Source organism: Pongo abelii, chromosome 19, assembly GCF_028885655.2.
Source record: "Pongo abelii isolate AG06213 chromosome 19, NHGRI_mPonAbe1-v2.0_pri, whole genome shotgun sequence".
Taxonomy (NCBI): Eukaryota; Metazoa; Chordata; class Mammalia; order Primates; family Hominidae; genus Pongo; species Pongo abelii.
The window spans coordinates 61,022,740-61,041,199 of NC_072004.2; the positions used below are offsets into that span (position 1 = coordinate 61,022,740).

The following is an 18,460-nucleotide window of genomic DNA, read 5'->3' on the forward strand; positions in this document are numbered from 1 at the left end:
CAAATGAATGAAATGAAGGAAAATGGGTTGTTCCAAAATGGCGGAAAATTCAGTGTAACTCAAATGTAGGCTGTGGGAGATGAAAAAGTCTGTGCCAGGAATGATAAGACTGAGAAGATGGGCGGAGGGCTTTAATTCCACAGCTCAGTGTGTGATTCAGTTCCAAGCGGCTTACACTGTCAGTGATGCGAGTTCAGAGGAGGGAAAAAGTTGCATGAGCATTTGTTCCTTGAATCATTTTGTGGAGGAAATTCTATGCTGACAGTGCCTTTCCTGGGCTCTGTTTCTCATCAGATCTTTGAAAACACAGACCCTGGATCTCTATGTAGAAGAGTGCTTAGCAAGTCAGCTAGTGGATCAAGAAACCTTCTGTCATTCCTCAAACCCAGGGTTATCTGTTCCCTCAGCCAGCATAGCTGCCAGAGATCCTGGAGAAGTCTGAAAGAGCTTACCCATTCATAGGCTTATCAGGTAAGGCAGCTCAGAAGCTGTTTGTGAGAAGATAGCAGGCTTCTAAAGGGAGCAGGGGAAATGACAGAGCAAAACAAAACACAAAAAACATGTGTGTGTGTATGAGTACATATATGTGTATGTATGTGTACATATATGTGTATGTATGTGCATATTATATATGGGTGTGTGTGTGTGTGCATGTGTGTGTGTGTGTGTGCATGTGTGTGTATTTCCTTCTTGGCTGGGCCTTATCATTCTGTTAAGGAAAAGAATTCTTCACTAAAAGAAAATTGACATTAGAATTGAGCTGGGGAATTGTACTCAATCAGGGCTGTTTTCAAAGAATAGGGCACATAGTCTCAGGTGAGTTTGCAGGGTTCAGGTCTGAGCGCACAGCCAGATGTCTGCATTGGGGATTCAGAATGAGGCCAAGTAAGCAGACACCCAGTTTTGCAGACAGCTATCTGTCTCCTGTTCCTGAAGCAGTGAAGGACTCATGGCACACAGACGGGTTATTATTATATTAGCTGCTGAGAACTCATGTAGGCTCTACTTTGGGCTGTCTATGTGCCTGTGTGGCAGTGGAATAGAGTGGAACATAGTGGACTGATTTAGCGGTCAGATCTACATTAAAATTAATTCATTTACTTAGCACATATTTATTAAGCACTTATTATGTGCTAAGACCTGTGTTAGAGAATTATCTAAACTAGAAAATAAGACAGAAAATATTTCTTCTTTAAGGAACTTGCATTCCCTTTTGATCTACAGATTTTGTTTTTTGTTTTTTTTTGTTTTGTTTTGAGACGGAGTTTCACTCTTTTTGCCCAGGCTGGAGTGCAATGGCGAGATCTCGGCTCACCGCAACCTCCGCCTCCCGGGTTCAAGCGATTCTCCTGCTTCAGCCTCCCGAGTAGCTGGGATTATAGGTGCTTGCCACCATGCCCGGATAATTTTGTATTTTTAGTAGAGATGGGGTTTCTCCATGTTGGTCAGGCTGGTCTCGAACTCCTGACCTCAGGTGATCCACCTGCCTTGGCCTCCCAAAGTGCTGGGATTACAGGCATGAGCCACCGCACCCAGCCCTGATCTACAGATTTCATGCCATCTATTCACTACTATGCACAGAAAACCTTTTCCAGAGAGAGTTCTATTGCAGGGGTTGGCATACTATGGCCTACAGTCCAAACCTGGCTTACTACCTATTTTTGTACAACCCAGGGATTAAGAATGATTTTTACATTTGTTGGGGAGAAATTTTAAAAAATATTTTGTTACGTGAAAATTATATGAAATTCAAAATTTATTGTCCATAAATAAAGTGTTATTGGAACACAGTTATGCCCGTTTTCTTATATTGAATATATACAGTTGGCCCTTGAACAACATGAGTTTGGACTAACTGAACGGGCCCACATATATGTGGATTTTTTACAATAAATCTCTCCTGCTTCCCCTTGACCTCCTCTACCTCTGCCATGCCTGAGAGACAGCAAGACTAACCCCCTCCTCCTCTTCAGGCTACTCAATGTGAAGACAATGCGGATGACGACCTTTAGTATGATCCACTTACACTTTAATGAATTGAAAATATATTTTCCTTTCCTTATGATTTTCTTAATCAACATTTTCTTTTCTCTAGCTTACTTTATGGTAAGAATACAGTATATAATACATATAACGTATGAAATGCATGTTAATTGACTATATTACTGGTAATGTTTCCAGTCAATAGTAGGCTTTTAGTAGTTAAGTTTTGGGGGAGTCACAAGTTATAGGCAGATTTTTGACTGCCCAGGGGATCAGTACTCCTAACCTCTCCATTGTTCAAAGGTCAGTTGTAGCCTTTGGCTGTTTTCACACAGCAGAGCTGGGTAGTTGTGAGAGAGACTGCAAGGCTTGCAAAGTCTAAAATGTTTACTATCTGGCCCTTTACAGATCCTCGGTCTAAAGTCTCTGTATGTCCTCACAACATTCTCCTCCCAGTTCACTCCACTCAGGCTGTCTCCATCCTTCCACAGTGGCTGCTTTTGATTAGCAAAACAATGTTTTTCATGTTGCCAGATCCAGGGCTTTCCTGTTACTTGACCTTTCAACAACATTAAAGACAGCTGGTGTTTCTTTTTTTTTGAGATGGAGTTTCGCTCTTGTTGCCCAGAATGGTGTGCGATGGCCTGATCTTGGCTCACCACAACCTCTGCACCCCGGATTCAAGCGATTCTCCTACCTCAGCCTCCCAAGTAGCTGGGATTACAGGCATGTGCCACCACGCCTGGCTAATTTTGTATTTTTAGTAGAGATGGGGTTTCTCCATGTTAGTCAGGCTGGTCTCGAACTCCTGACCTCAGGTGGTCTGCCCACCTTGGCCTCCCAAAGTGCTGGGATTACAGGCATGAGCCACCGCGCCTGGCTAGTGTTTCTTTTAACACTTTTTTCTCCAGGCTTCCATGACACTATATTCTTATCTTACCTTACTACCCACTGTGCCACCCTCATTCTCAGTAAAGCCAAAGGTGTAGAAAAGTTCATTGTACTTGGACAGCCTGTACTTGCTTTGCAGGAGACATTCTGAAGTTATAAAACCCCACTGTGGAGCTACATCCACATCTGCCCACATCCACCTTCAGGCTGGTTCCCCAGAAGTTGGGCTATCACCCTGCTACCAGCTATTCGAAAAGGGAAATGTCAGTGCATTTTAGGATCACTGTTTGTGTCTTGTGGTTCAGTGATATACCCAGATCTCCACTCTCTGCTCCACTCAGGGATGTAACTGGATTAGAGGAGAGATAAGGAACACAAAGTTGGGGAGTTCTCCTCTGCAGCACAATTCTCTGTAACATGAATACCAGAATGGTGAAAGAACTATAACCTTCAGTAGGAAAGAAGAAAACCCTCCGCTGTCTGAAACACGAGCAGAAGGTTTTATCACCCTATATGAAGAAAATGAAACACAATTGGAGGCCGAGGCAGGTGGATCATGAGGTCAGGAGATTGAGACCATCCTGGCTAACACGGTGAAACCCCATCTCTACTAAAAATACAAAAAATTAGCCGGGTGTGTTGGCGGGCGCCTGTAATCCTAGCTACTTGGGAGACTGAGGCAGGAGATTGGCTTGAACCCGAGAGGTGGAGGTTGCGGTGAGCCGAGATCACGCCATTGCACTCCAGCCTGGGCGACAGAGCAAGACTCCTTCTCAAAAAGACAAAAAAGAAAAGAAGAGAAAAAACACAAGCATCTGTACCCAGGTGTTTCTCCCCAGCGTGGGACTTCCCTAACCTTTGGCAGGTTGCACTTTCTCCTGTGTGCATGATTCTAGTTCTACCAGCATTGTCTCACACCTACTAGATGGATTTCTACTCAAGGGATGCAGGGCAGTTTAGTATTACCTGGGGCATTCTCCAGCCCCTCTGAGCTGCCTATTTGGATTGTCCAAGTATCTCCCAAGATTCCAATGATTGTTATCAATAGTTCCCCAGTTACAAATTTCCATAGGCATTAAGTGGGTTGCCCTAACTCCATATTCCACATAAGCCTTGTTGTTGTTAAGTGTCGTTTTGTAAAACTTGAGGTTATTCAGAAATGCATATGTCATGTTATCTCAGCAACACCTATACTGGGCACAGGGTAAGATTTGATGATGGTATCAAACTAGAATTTAGGTCTTGGAGTCTCAGTGAAGCCTCTACAAGACCCCTAGCACAAGAGGGTGTGTCGCTTAAATGACATATTGCTTTTTAAACCTAAGTCTTAAAATGGTTAAGCAGTGCTAGAAGCTCTGAACCTGATTACCTTGGGTTGATAAATATGAATGCTTTAATTCGTGGAGCTGAGGTGCGCCTTGGATTCCTGTGGCCCATCAAGCACTACCTTCCTCTGAGGCCCAAGGTGACACCAGGCATGTCTTGGACTCTTTCAAGGGAGCAGCAGCCTTCTCTACTTGCCTACGGGCTTGTCCTTCATTATGTTCTCAAATCAGAGCCCTTGGGATTCACTGGAGGCTTTGTCCTTTATTTGCTTGCCTTTTCTGGGAACAACCAGGTCATTTTGAGTTTTATTGTTTTCCTGTTTGGTTTGGTTATTTCATTTAGAAGGATTTCCTAGAGTAAATACCTCTCTCATCTCCTCCTGTCATTCTCGGGAGCATATTTCCCCTCATCCTGCACTGCAGCGGTGAAAGGCAGCTGCTGTCATGGGCATCATAAAACGTGATGAATAGTTGGTCTTTTTGAATCTGGCATAGGATGACTTTCTTTACTTTCTATTCTGTTGTTCAGGGAAAGTAAATTTCTTTACTTTCTATTCTGTTGTTCTCTGTGAAATCACGTTACTCTGGAAAAGCATCCAGCAGCTTTCAGTCACTCATTGCACTTGTGGTGACCAAGTGATGCAATGTTGGGAGGACTAATAATGGATGGGGCTTGGAGGAGGGAGGAAAGAAGAAGAGCATCATCTCAAGGCCCAAGACTTATCTCAAGTTACAATATCAAGTGAATGGCTTAACTCTGAGGTTTGTTCTAAAAGAATCCCTGAAGAATCATGTATAATTTTTAACATATTTAAAAGTATACATTGAGCTCTCCGCAAAGAACAATTTCAATAATTGCTGGTGTTGCAAGCTAGAATCATAATTCCTTTCTTATATTGCAGAGCATGCTTCCAAAGTATCTTCTTTATATACTCTCAAATTAAGGAATAATTTTAAAAAACAATAAAACTGAAATATCTTCAAGGATGCTGCTGACATAATTCTCTTCTTCAGATATCATGGGGTTTCCAAATGAGATCTGTTTGTAATAATATTATCATTCACAAGTTTCCAAAGGCTTTCACTTAATCTTTTTTAAATAGTCAAAATATTAATGAACAATTTCTCATACCATAGGACACTATTATTCCAAAAGAGGATACCTAGAATGGGGAAGTGACAATCATACTGATATTTTGTATAATCAAACTAAGATTATAGGAATTTGTCTCAATTAGGAAATCAGATTAGGAAGAAACACAGAGATCATGTTGAGCTATTGTCACCAGTGCCCTTGAGTTGGCAATAGTGCAGGAAGCATGTAGTTCCTGGGTTCCACTTTTTCCTTTTTTATAATAACTTCTTTGACACTTTGAAAGACCGACCCCCAATCTGCCATTGGCTTCTCATCACCTCAAGAACAGTTAAAACTTTCTAACATGGTATTCAAAACACCAGGTGTTCTATCTCCCCATCTCCATTTCCCTCTGCAGCCCCATATGCATTGTATGTGCAAGGCATACAGAATTCTCATGATTCAGCCATGTTATTTTTATGTCTGTGGTTTTGGACTTCTTCTTAGAATGTCCTTGTACCCTTTTACCTGCCTGGACAATTCCTTCTCAGTGCTCAAGCTTTAGTTCAATGGTTACTGCTATGATTTGAATGGTGGTATCCCCACCAAAATTCATCTTGAAATCTAAACCTCAATCCAACAGTATAAAGAGGTGTGGCCTTTGGGAGGTGATTAAGACATGAGAGCTCTACCTTCATGAATGGGATTAACACCCTTATAAAAGGGTCTGAGGTTGAAGGGAGTACTCTTGCTTTTCCATCCCTTCTGCCATGTGAGGACACAGCATTCCTCCCTTCTGGAGGATGCCACAAGGTGCCATCTTAGAAGCAAAGAGTAGCCCTCACCAGACCCCAGTCATGCCAATGCCTTGATCTTGGACCCTCAGCTTCCAGAACCATCAGAAATAAGTGTCTATTTTTTATAAATTACCCAGGCTATGATATCTTGTTTTAACAGCATAAAAACAGATTCAGATAGCCACCTTCCATGAAGCCTTCTCCAACTCTCCCTCTCCACTTTGTGCCCTGGCTGTGAACATATTACATCCTTTTTTGTGTCACCCCAAGACCTTACTAACATGTATATATATATCCATATGTACATACATATATGTATATCCATATATACAATATGTAAACATATTGTCAATGAACAATATTGCAATTATTTACATACTTACTCTTTATTGAACTGTGTATTTCTTGAGAGAAAAGACTATACTTAATTAATTTTGGTTTTCCTAGTACCTAGGGTAATATCTGAAACATAGCAGGCACTCCAAACATAGAAAATATTTGCTGATTAAGGAATTAAAATAATTTAAATAATTTTATCAATTGACACATATTTACTGAGCTGCTCTATTGTCACAGTGTGCAGGTGCTATGGGAATATGAAAGAGGCTATTATTTCTCTACTCTTGGGGACTTTATCGTTTAACTTGGAAGGCAAGTCTAACACATTTGAAACAATTAGAGCACTGTTTGCCAGAGTATTCTGCAGAACACTCCTTGTGGAAGCGCTACTTCAGAAAGGGTTTGTGGTCAATTAAATATGAAACGTTGCATATTATATCTTCCTTTCAGAGATTTCAATGTACATATGCACATAAACACTCTGAGAAATCTTGTGATAAAGTAGCCTTTGTAAATCCCTAATCTCATGTGACAAGGATGCCTTTATTTGCCTGGGTGACACCTATTAATATCCTGTGGTTCTAAGGAATACACTGACTTAAAGAATGGAAATACGTGTTAAACTGTGCAGATGCAATTATTTGCAAAGCAATGCAAAGAAAAGAATCATCATGGTGAGTTTGAAGAGGTAGAAAAATATCCTAGTATGAGTCTGGCTTTGGGAATTTAAGGACTATTTTATAATTCTGATTTTTTATGTTGTTTTTTTTTTCTGTTCTACATGTGAAAATTTTGCCTTCACCATGACCTGGACAAGGCTGGAGGACTTCTGCTATTACTGAACATTGTGTAGACCTTTCATGTGCCAGTGAGCCAAGAGCTCTACTTCTATTACTTTGTTGCAACCCTAGGGGTTGGAGATATTTCAGTCCTATTCTACAAATGAGGAACCTTTGGGTAGAGGGTGAATGTGACCTTCCTGAGGTTACAAAAATAGTAACAGGCAGAGCTCGGACTCAAAAACCAGGTTGAAACCAAAACTCATGCATTTAATCATTAGTCTGTGTTGTACTGCATCCCAAAGAAGAGAGGGACATTCCCAGGGAGAATCAACATGAGAAAGTTGAGAGGTTGAGAGGCCACAGACAATTTCCTTCTTTTGCAAAAGTAAGTGTGATCATTAATTTTATATGTCAACCTGCTGAACCGTGGTCCCCAGATATATGGCTGAACATTATTCTGGATGTTTTTATGAGGGTGTTTTTTGATGATATTTACATGTAACTTGGTGGACTTTGAGTATAACGGATTGCCTACCATCCTGTGGGTGAGTGTCATCCAATCAGTTGAAGGTATGAATAGAATAAAAGACTGGCCTCTCTCAAGTAAGAAGAGATTGTGCCCATGGGTGGTCTTTGGACTTTAACTGCAACACTGGTCCTTCCTGGGCCTCCAATCTGACAGCCTTTGGATTTGAACTGCGGCATCAGTTCTTCCTGGGTCTCTCTAGTTTGCTGGTCCACTCTTCAGACTTTGGACTTAACAGCCTTCATAATTGTGTGATCCAGTTTTTAAAAATAAATTTCTTTCTCCTTTTCTCTCTCTCTCTCTATGTCTGTTTGTCTCTCTCTCTCTCTCTGTGTGTGTGTGTGTGTGTGTGTGTGTGTATGTACTTCAAGGTAAGTTTCTACAGAATTTCTTGATTCATCTGTGGTGAATGTCAAGAACGTCAGTGGTTTTGAGTCAAAGCTTGATGGTCAATGTGGGTTCTAATTCTGGCTCTGCCACTTGCTAGCTATGTGATTTTGGGCAATTTGTTTGACACCTTTTGTCTTAGTTTCCTCATCTGTCAAGTGAAGGTAACAGGATCTACTCTGTAGGTTTTTGTGAAGATTAAGTAAAACAATACATATAAGGTATCTTAAAACTGTCACAAGGTAATCACTAGTCATTGTAATGATATTATTAATAAACTTAAAACAAAGAATCCTGCACTGTAATGATATTATTAATAAACTTAAAGAATCCTGCACTGAGAGAAGATGCTGTGGAAATTTTGCTTATACAGATGGTGTGCTATTCATGAATGGCTTTACTTTGATCTGATAAGCAATTGAAACTAAACAGAAACTTTGATTATCCAATTAATCAAGCCGAGCGTGGGTCCCAATAAAACTAAATATGACTATGTTTTTCTCCCTGTCCCTAGTGGTAGGCTTTCTCTTCTGAGAGTTTTTTTTTTTCATCTCCTATAAAGACAGTTTTACTGCCAAATTCTTTTTATCTGAATTTGCCTTTAAGCACTTGCATGGTAACCTTTGATCTCCCTTCTTGAAAAAAGTGGATGGAATCATGAAATGTTGAAGGTGATGTTGATTCCTGAAACTTACACGTGCTTTTCTTTATGTTGCCAATGACATCATCGATGTATCTGCCCTCCACTTTTTGCTTCTTTTCTTTTTTCTCCCTAATAGATTCTCTCCAAAATTTTCTGAAGTGAGGAGAAAGTAGTTTACTCTCTCTTTCTTTCAGCATCCATTAGTTATAGAACAAAGAATTAACTGGCCGGGTGCAGTGGCTTACGCCTGTAATCCCAGCACTTTGGGAGGCTGAGGTGGGCAGAATGCTTGAGCCCAGGAGTTCGAGACCAACATAGTGAAATACTACCTCTACAAAAAAATGAAAAACAGAAAAATTAGCCAGGCATGATGGCGTGCACTCCTATAGTCCCAGCTACTCGGGAGGCTGAGGTGGGAGAATCACCTGAGCCCCGGAGGTTGAGGCTGCAGTGAGCCACAGTGGCTCCATGGCACTCCAGCCTGGCTGCCAGAGTGAGACACCTGTCTCAATAAATAAATAAATAAATAAAATGAAGAATTAACTAATTAACTATATTTTTTTGGATTCAAAACAGATGTGGTTAAGTTTTTGCCAAACACCCTAGTCTGTCTTCCCTTCCATTACTCACCTACCTGGGTTACACTGTTGCCATCTAACCAGTGTCTCTGCCTCACTCTTTCTCTGCTGTCACCCAGTTTGATATAAAAACTTAGATGGCATGCTTTTTAGTTGAAAACACTTCAAAGTCTTCCCACCAATTCCAATGATCCTGGCCCATTCTGTCCCTTGGACTTGGTCACTAGTCTCCAGCCACACAGGGCTCTAAAGTCCTGGACCATCCCCAAGATCTTTCATATCTTCAGGTTTTTACTGTTGAACACACTTTGTTTTACATCTGTCTCCTTCTTATTGTTCATGTCTCATCTCAGACATCACCTCTTCAGAGAGGTCTTCCCTGACCACCCTACTCAAAGTGAATCTACTCCACTGCTTGCTCCTATCACCTCACCCTGTTTAGTTTCCATCGTGGTACTTACATCAATCTGAAATCAGCTAGTTTATGTTATAGTATTTGATTTTCTGGTATATTCTCTCTGTCTCCCCAGTAACACTATAAACTCTAAAGCATGGTGACCTTGTCTGTTTGGCTTGCAACTATATCTCAAGCACTAGAATAGGCCCTGGAACATAAATAAATATTTGTTGAATAAATGATTAGTTTCCTAGGCATGCTTTCCACTTGTATTCCTGTCATAAACATATGTGCACCTCTTGATTGAGGAGTTTGACCCCAAAGATTGGTTTACCTGAGTAATCCGAATCAAATGCTGCCTATTATTGCTTAGGTGCTTATATTTTTATGCCATGGATTGAATTTGAATTTATCTTAAGCCTGGACTGTCATAAAGTATTAGGTGGTGAATAAGTCTGACAGCATCAAAGTATAAATTCTTTTGTAGGTATCATAGGAAATGCAAGAACAATGGCAGAACCCAGCAGGTATGCCATTGACTAAAGCCCATCAATGTGGAGGCATCTAAAAATCAGGGAAGCGTCCTTCCTTGCCACCCCTCACCCTTTCATCAGTCACATCAAAAGTTTTCCTTAAACATTCTTCAATGCAATTCATCCTTCAGGTTATGGACCTTTCTAGCCTAAGAAAACAAAGGCAGCAAGTGACAGATTCTGTCTAGTGGCTCTCCTCAGTGTGGCTGGAATTTCATTTCAATGAAGCAGATGACTTGTTAGGGAGGCTGAGTTGAGATATTAATTTATGTGAAGGAAAAGAGGAGGTTAAATTTGGGGCTGTCATTCTGAGCAATGCCCTTGCAAGACAGATGATACCATCTTCCCTTTTCAATAGCCTTCCTGGTATCTAATTTGCATGAGTTGTGAGATAACGCTCAGCCCTGTCTCATTTGCAAATCCAGAAACATAAGGGACAGACACTAAGGCCTCAATCAGTAAATTCGGAGAGTGTAGCAAGGTTAATTCTTCTCATTTTTAGTGACAGAAATAATGCATTGGTAACTTCATGGATGGGAAAAAAGAACTTGTGAGAAATTATAGCAATATTTACTTAAGTAAATACTTTTACAGCTCTCGAAATCAGTCAGATAAAGAAATTTATTTTCCCCAAATTGAACACGTCTGCAGAAGACCATTTCTAAACAAATGAATAAAATTCTCGATAGGCTAAGAGCAATCAGCAGGGTTGACAGTCATGGCTTCATGATATTTTGGAATAATTACTAAAAGTTGCTTTTTTAAAAAATTTTTTTTTTTTTTTTTGGTAATTCCTGTTCCTCATTGGAATCTAGCTCTGTGGCATTCACTGCCTTAAGTTAAGGGGAATGAAAAAGAAAGCCAAACAAACCAACAAACAAAAAACCAAGACCAAGTTTGGAATTTTTTTCAAAAGAACAACCTAGCCTTCAAGAATACTTAGGGAATAAATGATAGAGCTGGAAGAATACAACATGAGCCAGAGCCAGGAATCAGGTCAGGAGACTACATGGGATTCCACACATTGAGAGGTGGAAACAAGTCCAAGGAGAAACAATGTGATGTGGCTTAGATATTGCAGGTTCCTAAAAAGCAGGAGTGAGGGGTGTGTCCACCTTGACCTAGCTCCTCAGGCTAATTTGGGATAAAGAGGGCAATAAAAAAGTAACAGCTGTTGTTAGCAGCCAAATGTATCTGAGCTACGCGGCACCAAATTATGTTAACAGCAACTAATCCGTAAGGATTTGAAGCAACCACAATTCTTGCCTCCTCAGAAAAAAAGAATTCAACTGAGGGGCATAAGGCAGGAGAGACTGAGGCAAATTTTAGAGCAGGAGTGAAAGTTTATTAAAAAGTTTTAGGGCAGGGATGAAAGGAAGTATATTTGGAAGAGGGCCAACTGGGCAACTGGCGAGATCAGGTGCACTGTTTGACCTTTGACTTGCGGTTTTATACCTTGGCATGCTTCATGGGGGGTTGCATCCCTTCCCCCTTGATTCTTCCCTTGGGGTGGGCTGTCTGCATGTGCAGTGGCCTGTCAGTGCCTGGGAGGGGTCGCATGTGCAGTGTGTTTACTGGAGTTGTGCGCATGCTCACTTGAGGTGTTCTTCCCTTACCAGTCGAGTGTTCCTGCAAGGTCATATACCAGTTAAACTCTGCCACTTTCCCTCTTAATGCACATGCTTGAGCCCACTCACCCAACTCCTGACATCTTATTGGGAAGCTGATCACTGGTTTCAGGTTTTTCTATCTATTGGGAGACTGCTGGCTGCAACCAATTATTACTTTGGAGAGACAGTTTACCAACCACCTGACCATCACCTGATAGTCAGCTGACATTCCCCGTAGTGGTGGTGGGGACTCTCCTGCCCTGCTCAGTCTGCCTAGCTACCTACTATAACAGCATGTCTAAAGATTCTGTATGCTATTTTCAGAATAGAATCTCAAGAGAGGTGGCAAACCCTCAGAGAGGAAATGACAGTGAGCCTGGGTAGATGGGGCTTTAGAGGGCACACAGAGTTTCTACCACCCAGCCTGGTACTGGAGCAACAGAGCAATCCTATCTTCCATGGGCACAGAGGTAGTTGAGGCTCAGTAAGCCTCATGGATTTCCTGCAGCTCTGCATGAGGTGGGGCTAGCTGGATGATTTCGTTGCATGGTGAAAAGTACCAAAGTAGATGAGGGAAAGCTGGATCCTAAGTGACTTGGTGGAGAGTGAGAAGCCACTTAGAGTAAGCCAGTAGATGGATGACCAAGGACCAGAAGACAGTGAGGAACTCTTAGGGGAGGCAGCAAGGAAGAGATAGTGACATTGAGACTTAGTATAGCAGATGTTAATACATTATCATTGCAGTGCAGGTCATCATTACAGCCTGACTTTCAACTGCTAGAGGGCTTTCCTTGGGAGCTACAGTCTGTTCTGCCTCTGTGCCAGGCAGGCCAGCAGTGCTGGAGAATTAGGGCCACTCACATCCCCAGCAGCCACCCATCAACCAGTAGATTAATGGGAGCTGATGACAAATCCCCAAGCTGTCATGCATTCAGGAGGGGATAACTCAAAGGAGTGTGTTCTGCATCAACTCTCAGAATTCCCCAGCAGGATGAAGCTCATTACCCCTAACAATTACCCGGTCTTCCCTTCCACAGATCACTTTCCATTCCCCTGCCAATATTTCCTGGGATCACCTCCAAACAACTATGTGCACTTGAATCTTTGTCTTAGGATCTGACGCAATCAGATGCAACATGTATACATCTTAGCCTACTCCACCTTACCAAGCCTCAATATACCATGAAATTTTCCTAGAACTTGCCACAACTTGAGTAAAGAAGTAACTCTGAAATAACTGAAATTAAGTTTTATCACCTGGTTGAATTATGACTGAAAAGAGAATTTTAATTCAGCCACAGAAAACCAAAGAAGGTTATATATGTCTGCCCAATTGAGTTTTGGCTAGAGATTCCCATATATCCATTTATGGATTGATTTGTTCAGAATATGTATCTGTCTATCAGAAAGAAAGACTTCATTACTGCCAGCTTCTGCTCCATTACCTGCCTTCGTCTCCTTCGGTTTCCCATGTGTACATACAAGGAAATGCCTCTGAAGACCCATACCTTCTGAAGTTGCTGAAAACTTTGTAAAAGCCAATCCTGGAGGAAATTAGAAGATTCAGTCATCTCCCCATCTGGAATGGGTAAACATATATAGCATACCCATATGCCTATATGACCTTTGAGTTGCAGTGTAACCTCCTAGAACTTTTTATTCCTATGAAAGTGTTATCATCTTGGTGCTTACTCTGCAATCTGGAAACTTTCTGTACAAGAAAAAAAGAATTATAATACTAAATTTTTTTTTTCCTGGCATTTTATTATTCCATTCTGCTGATTTGGTCATGCCCAATGATTAAGTCCTTAAGGAAGCATCCAGAGGAATTTAGTAACAATTATTTACTTCCTACAACCTCACTGCTGGGTTTTCAAGAAAGCAAATCTTAGGGTCAGTTCTGATACACAGGTATACCTTTCTTAGAAAATTTCCTAATGGAGGAGGCTCAAAACAACTTATTCAACCTGCTCTGTAAACTCTATAGTCTCCGCTTACTGCACTTTTGTGTATTCTGACCATCATCCTGAAGGATGCAGGCATGACATTGTTTCAGAGGTAGGATTTTGTTCATCTTGCAGTTGGCATCAGTCAAATAGAAGTCCTCTCAATAAGGCTCCACTGAAGGGACCATTTAGGGATCAAGCCACAGAAGCCATTCCCAATGGAAAAAGTCAGAAGTCTGTTCAGATTCATATGTCTCTTGCAAGACATATTTCCAAAGTATTGTAGCAAATCCACGTATCTTAAGCACTTTAAATTTCCCAGAGTTGCATATGTATCATTCATCATGCTATTTAATATATCACACATTTCAGCAGTAAAAGCCCATTTTTGTTATTTTCTGTGTAAATTGGTTAACTTTCAAGTGTTGATTGAGATATGCCTGTAAACACTTTAGGAGGCTGAGGTGGGAGAATCCTTGAGCCCTGGAGTTTGAGAGCAGCCTGAGCAATATAGGGAGACCCTGTCTCTTCAAAAATGAAAAAGTAAGCCAGACATGGTGGCACACACCTGTAGTGCAGCTACTCAGGAGGCTGAGGCAGGAGGATCATCTGAGCCCAGAAGGTCAAGGTTGCAGTGAGTCATGATTATGCCACTGCATTTCAGCCTGGGTGGCAGAGTGAGATCCTGTCTTAAAATACACACACACACGCACACACACACGCAGACACATACACACACACAGACACACAGAGTTTATGAATTGTTTATTTCTGTAGTTTTCCATTTAATATTTTTGGACCATAGTGAACCATCAGCAAGATAAGAACTGAAGGGTAGAAGTTCCCTTGCAGGTTTTTGTTATCAGTGACATGTAAATGAGCAATTCACAGATGACCGCAGGCAGAGCTTTGTGTGCTTTGTACATATGGACCATGCTATGATGTGTCTCACGTTTGATGATATTCCATTTTCAGAGTTTTAGTATATTTGTTTGTCTGTATTTAGTATATTTTAGTATAATGGTTTATCTATATTTGTATATAGAAAATGGGTTTGCTAACTCACCGTGGTTTTGATTTGTCTTATATTCATCATTTCTTAAAACTCTTGTATGTGTTTTTTATAATAAAAAATAAAAGTAAGCCATGGGAAAAAAAACTGAACTTAACTGAAACCAAGGAATAAGGAGACATTACTGCATACCACGTTCATAGAAGCATTATTCAAAATAGTCAAGAAGTAGAAGCAACTCAAGTGTCCATCAATGGATGAGTGGATACAAAGATGTGATTTATATATGTGTATATACAATGGAATATTATTATACCTTAAAAAGGAAGGTAATTCTGATATATGCTACAACTTGGATGGACAATATGCTAAATGGAATAAGTCAGTTACCAAAACATAAATACTATATGATTCCATTTATATGAGGTACTTAGAGTAGTCAAATTCATACAGACAGAAGGCAAAATGATGCATTCCAGGGGCTGAGGAGGGAGGGAATGGGGAGTTATTGTTTAATGAGCAAAGTTTTCATTTTGCAAGATTAAAAGGGTTGTAGAGATGAATGGTGGATATGGTTGCATAGCAATATGAATGTACTTACCACTACTAAACTCTACACTTAAAAATGGTTAAGATAGTAAATTCTATCTTACATATATTTTACTACAATTTTAAAAAGACCATGTAAGGAGGAGTCTATAGAATTTTACGTGTTTTCCAGTCCAGCTCACTGGGATAATGGATCAGAAAGTTATTTGGGCCTGCAAAGTCGAGTAAAGAGTGGGAAGTTTTACAAAGGTTTCCTTGAATCAAATATTCCCCAGGGACTTGTCAGTAGAGAAGTCGCTGTGTGTGGTAACAAAATTAACTCTGAAATCTCAGTGGCTCATTACAGGATGAAGATTTATTTAACAATTATGCTGCCAATTCAGCGTGGATATGCAGAGGACCTCTACTTCACATAGTTGCTCAGGGACTCAGGCTGTTGAAGGCTGCTCCACCATTCTACCTTATGATGTTGTTCTTATTACAGCTTCTAGGGTTGCAGAAGCAGAGAAGATAATGCAAGAAGATAATGTGGAATGCTTTTAAGTGTCATGATTACAGTGACATACATTTGTTGCATCTAAATTTTATTGGCCAGAACCTACAGCTACAGTGCCAATTTAATTGTAGGTTAGGCGGGAAGTGTACTCTTTTTGGATGTCCAAGGAGAGGAAAATGAAATAGAAGATGATAAATGCATAGTATTGTTTCTGTCACAGTGAACTTTCCTAAATACCAGAAATTAATAGGTGGATCGAACCAAGGGTCATATACATTCATGAAAAAATCAAATGAATTGTGAAGCTGTAATTATCATTCCTCTTTATAATGATCCTTCCACATACTGGACATTTAAATGTAATATCCATTAATCTGTATATTTCCTCTTTCCACAGATGACTTCAAGAGGGCTTCCAATAAGACAGGAGTAGAAGAATACAAAATAAATAACAGAGAAGGTGAGAAAAATGTTAGTTTTGAGCTTTTGGGAGATCATGGTGGGAAACTTCAATGCTGTCATTTTTCTAATAAGGGTAACAGAGTGGTTACCTGTTACCACGGGACATAACACTTTTCTTGCACTGATTTTGCTTATGATATGTTTTATATAGAGGACATTGCATAGCATACTAGATCATTTTTTCAATAGCAATTTTGCAAGAGATGACAAATTTTTGGTCTCCTCAATAAGAAGACGTACTACTAAAGTGGCCCGTAAAAGCATTTCTACAGGGAACTAATATAATAGTCCTTGCACGTAGCTTTTCTGGCTATTTGACTTGATTCAGGGATAGAGCTTACAGGATTGAGGGAAATGAATATTTATCAAGTCTCTTAGCCTATTTCTCTAAATATCAGTTGTCTCAGGGAGAATTTGGACATTAGATGAATAGAATATAATATTAAGTGAAAGTACAACTATCCTGTGCTATTGATTCAGGGAAATTTTGATGGAGACAGATAAGTGGAAGAGTTAACATTTTGATAGGAAAATTAAGGCAACTGATTTGCATTGTTACCCTCAATATAAATTTTAAAGTAGAGGGTTTAGAACATAGCCTTTTAAATGTTTAAAAATATTGGTTAGGTTCTAAATTAACCATGCCATGAGCCCATTCCTGTGTGATCTATTTTTCACAGGGGTGATTTGACAAAGGCTTGGAAGAATCATTTAGAGTCCATGACCTATTTCAAGGTGATTGACCCCATACACTGTTTCCATCTGTGTGATCAAAGGCTTCTGCGGCCTACTGCTGATGCCTTATGCCAGCTGGTTATGTTCTTCCTACTTGTCCAAGTGGAAAAGCACGCACAGACATCTGAGTGTTCATTCTCAGTTAGTCCTTTGGATCTTCTTTGCTGCTTCTTGATGTAGTCTTCATCTGATCTGACCTTCTGACTTCAAATTTTTGACCTCTTCTCTAAAATCTCCTCCTCTTGCTGACACTTTGGATTTTGCTTTTAAAAAATTGCTTCTGTGGTCTTTTACTTTCAGCTCTTTTCAACAGATTTTGGCTCATATGCATCCTTCTACTTCTTTTTATACTGCCTTGAATAGGTTTTTGCCCTTCAATTTAAGGTTTTAGGAATTCCTAGCTTATCAGATGGACCAGTCCTATTTCCCAAAGTAGGTATTACAGCCACGCTGGGTGTAGATCAATTCTTACTTGTAAAAAAGTCTTCAATTCTTATTAATATTCTCCATCAGATAAATTTGAAGATACAAATATACAAGTTTATACCAGTTGAACCTGGAAGTGGCCAATTCTTTATGAAGACAATGAGTAGAGGGCTGCTCTCATGAAAAGCATGGTTTATTGTACTTCGAACCCATTCCCAAGAGATGCATACCTGAGCCACTAATTAAATTACATTGTTTTGCAAGGATTTAAAAATACTTTTTTCAGGAATATTCTTTGATGAAGGTGCTTAATCAGGTAATCAATAATGGGTGGATGTAACATTTCCCAATTAGGTAGTGTTTGAATTTTACATGGGGTGCAGTTATAAAGTTAGGGCATTTAGAGTTCGAAATATTTAAAACTTTATTGAATTAGGAAATCACTAAAGCTCTATGCATTTGTGTTTCTAAGCAGATTCAGTAATATCTAGTATTTTGATCTGTGTAAAGTACTGTATTAGTGCATTTTTAACTTGGATCATTAAGTTGACCAGATAACTTCTAGGCATCTACATTGCTTTGATGTCTCTTTGAGCAGCTTGACTATCTGGGACTGGCTGAATAGGGCTGGATGGCTGAGAGGAAGGAACCATTCTATCCACTGGATTATACCTTCTGCTTTAATAGTCTGATCCTCTCCTTTTCCATTGGGTGTCATGGGCAAAGCTCTGGGATTATTACTTACCTGGTGGGAAAAAAGTTGTGAAAAAATGGAGTGTCAGAACAAGGCCATATTTCCACAGAATGTTCTTGTATGGCCAGGTTCCAAATGCTTCACATTATTTGAGTTCCAGTTTAACTTCCAGACTTAAACTTTTCAGAGGTTCCACTGCTGTAGTTCTTTACCTGAGGTGAGAAATGTGTCCCAAATTCTCTGTGGTTCCATAGAACCAAAGTAAAGCTCACAT

At 40.1% G+C, this 18,460-nt stretch overlaps 1 long non-coding RNA gene across 1 annotated transcript in view; it reads left to right on the forward strand.

The window, feature by feature from the left end:
- Positions 1-294: 294 nt before the first annotated feature.
- The window catches only part of LOC129054921 (uncharacterized), a 95,661-nt gene continuing 77,495 nt past the window's right edge, over positions 295-18,460 (forward strand). Inside the window, exons 1-2 of the long non-coding RNA XR_008519533.2 lie at positions 295-471; positions 16,267-16,329. This is a non-coding gene — a long non-coding RNA (uncharacterized LOC129054921). The remainder of the gene's footprint in view (positions 472-16,266; positions 16,330-18,460) is intronic.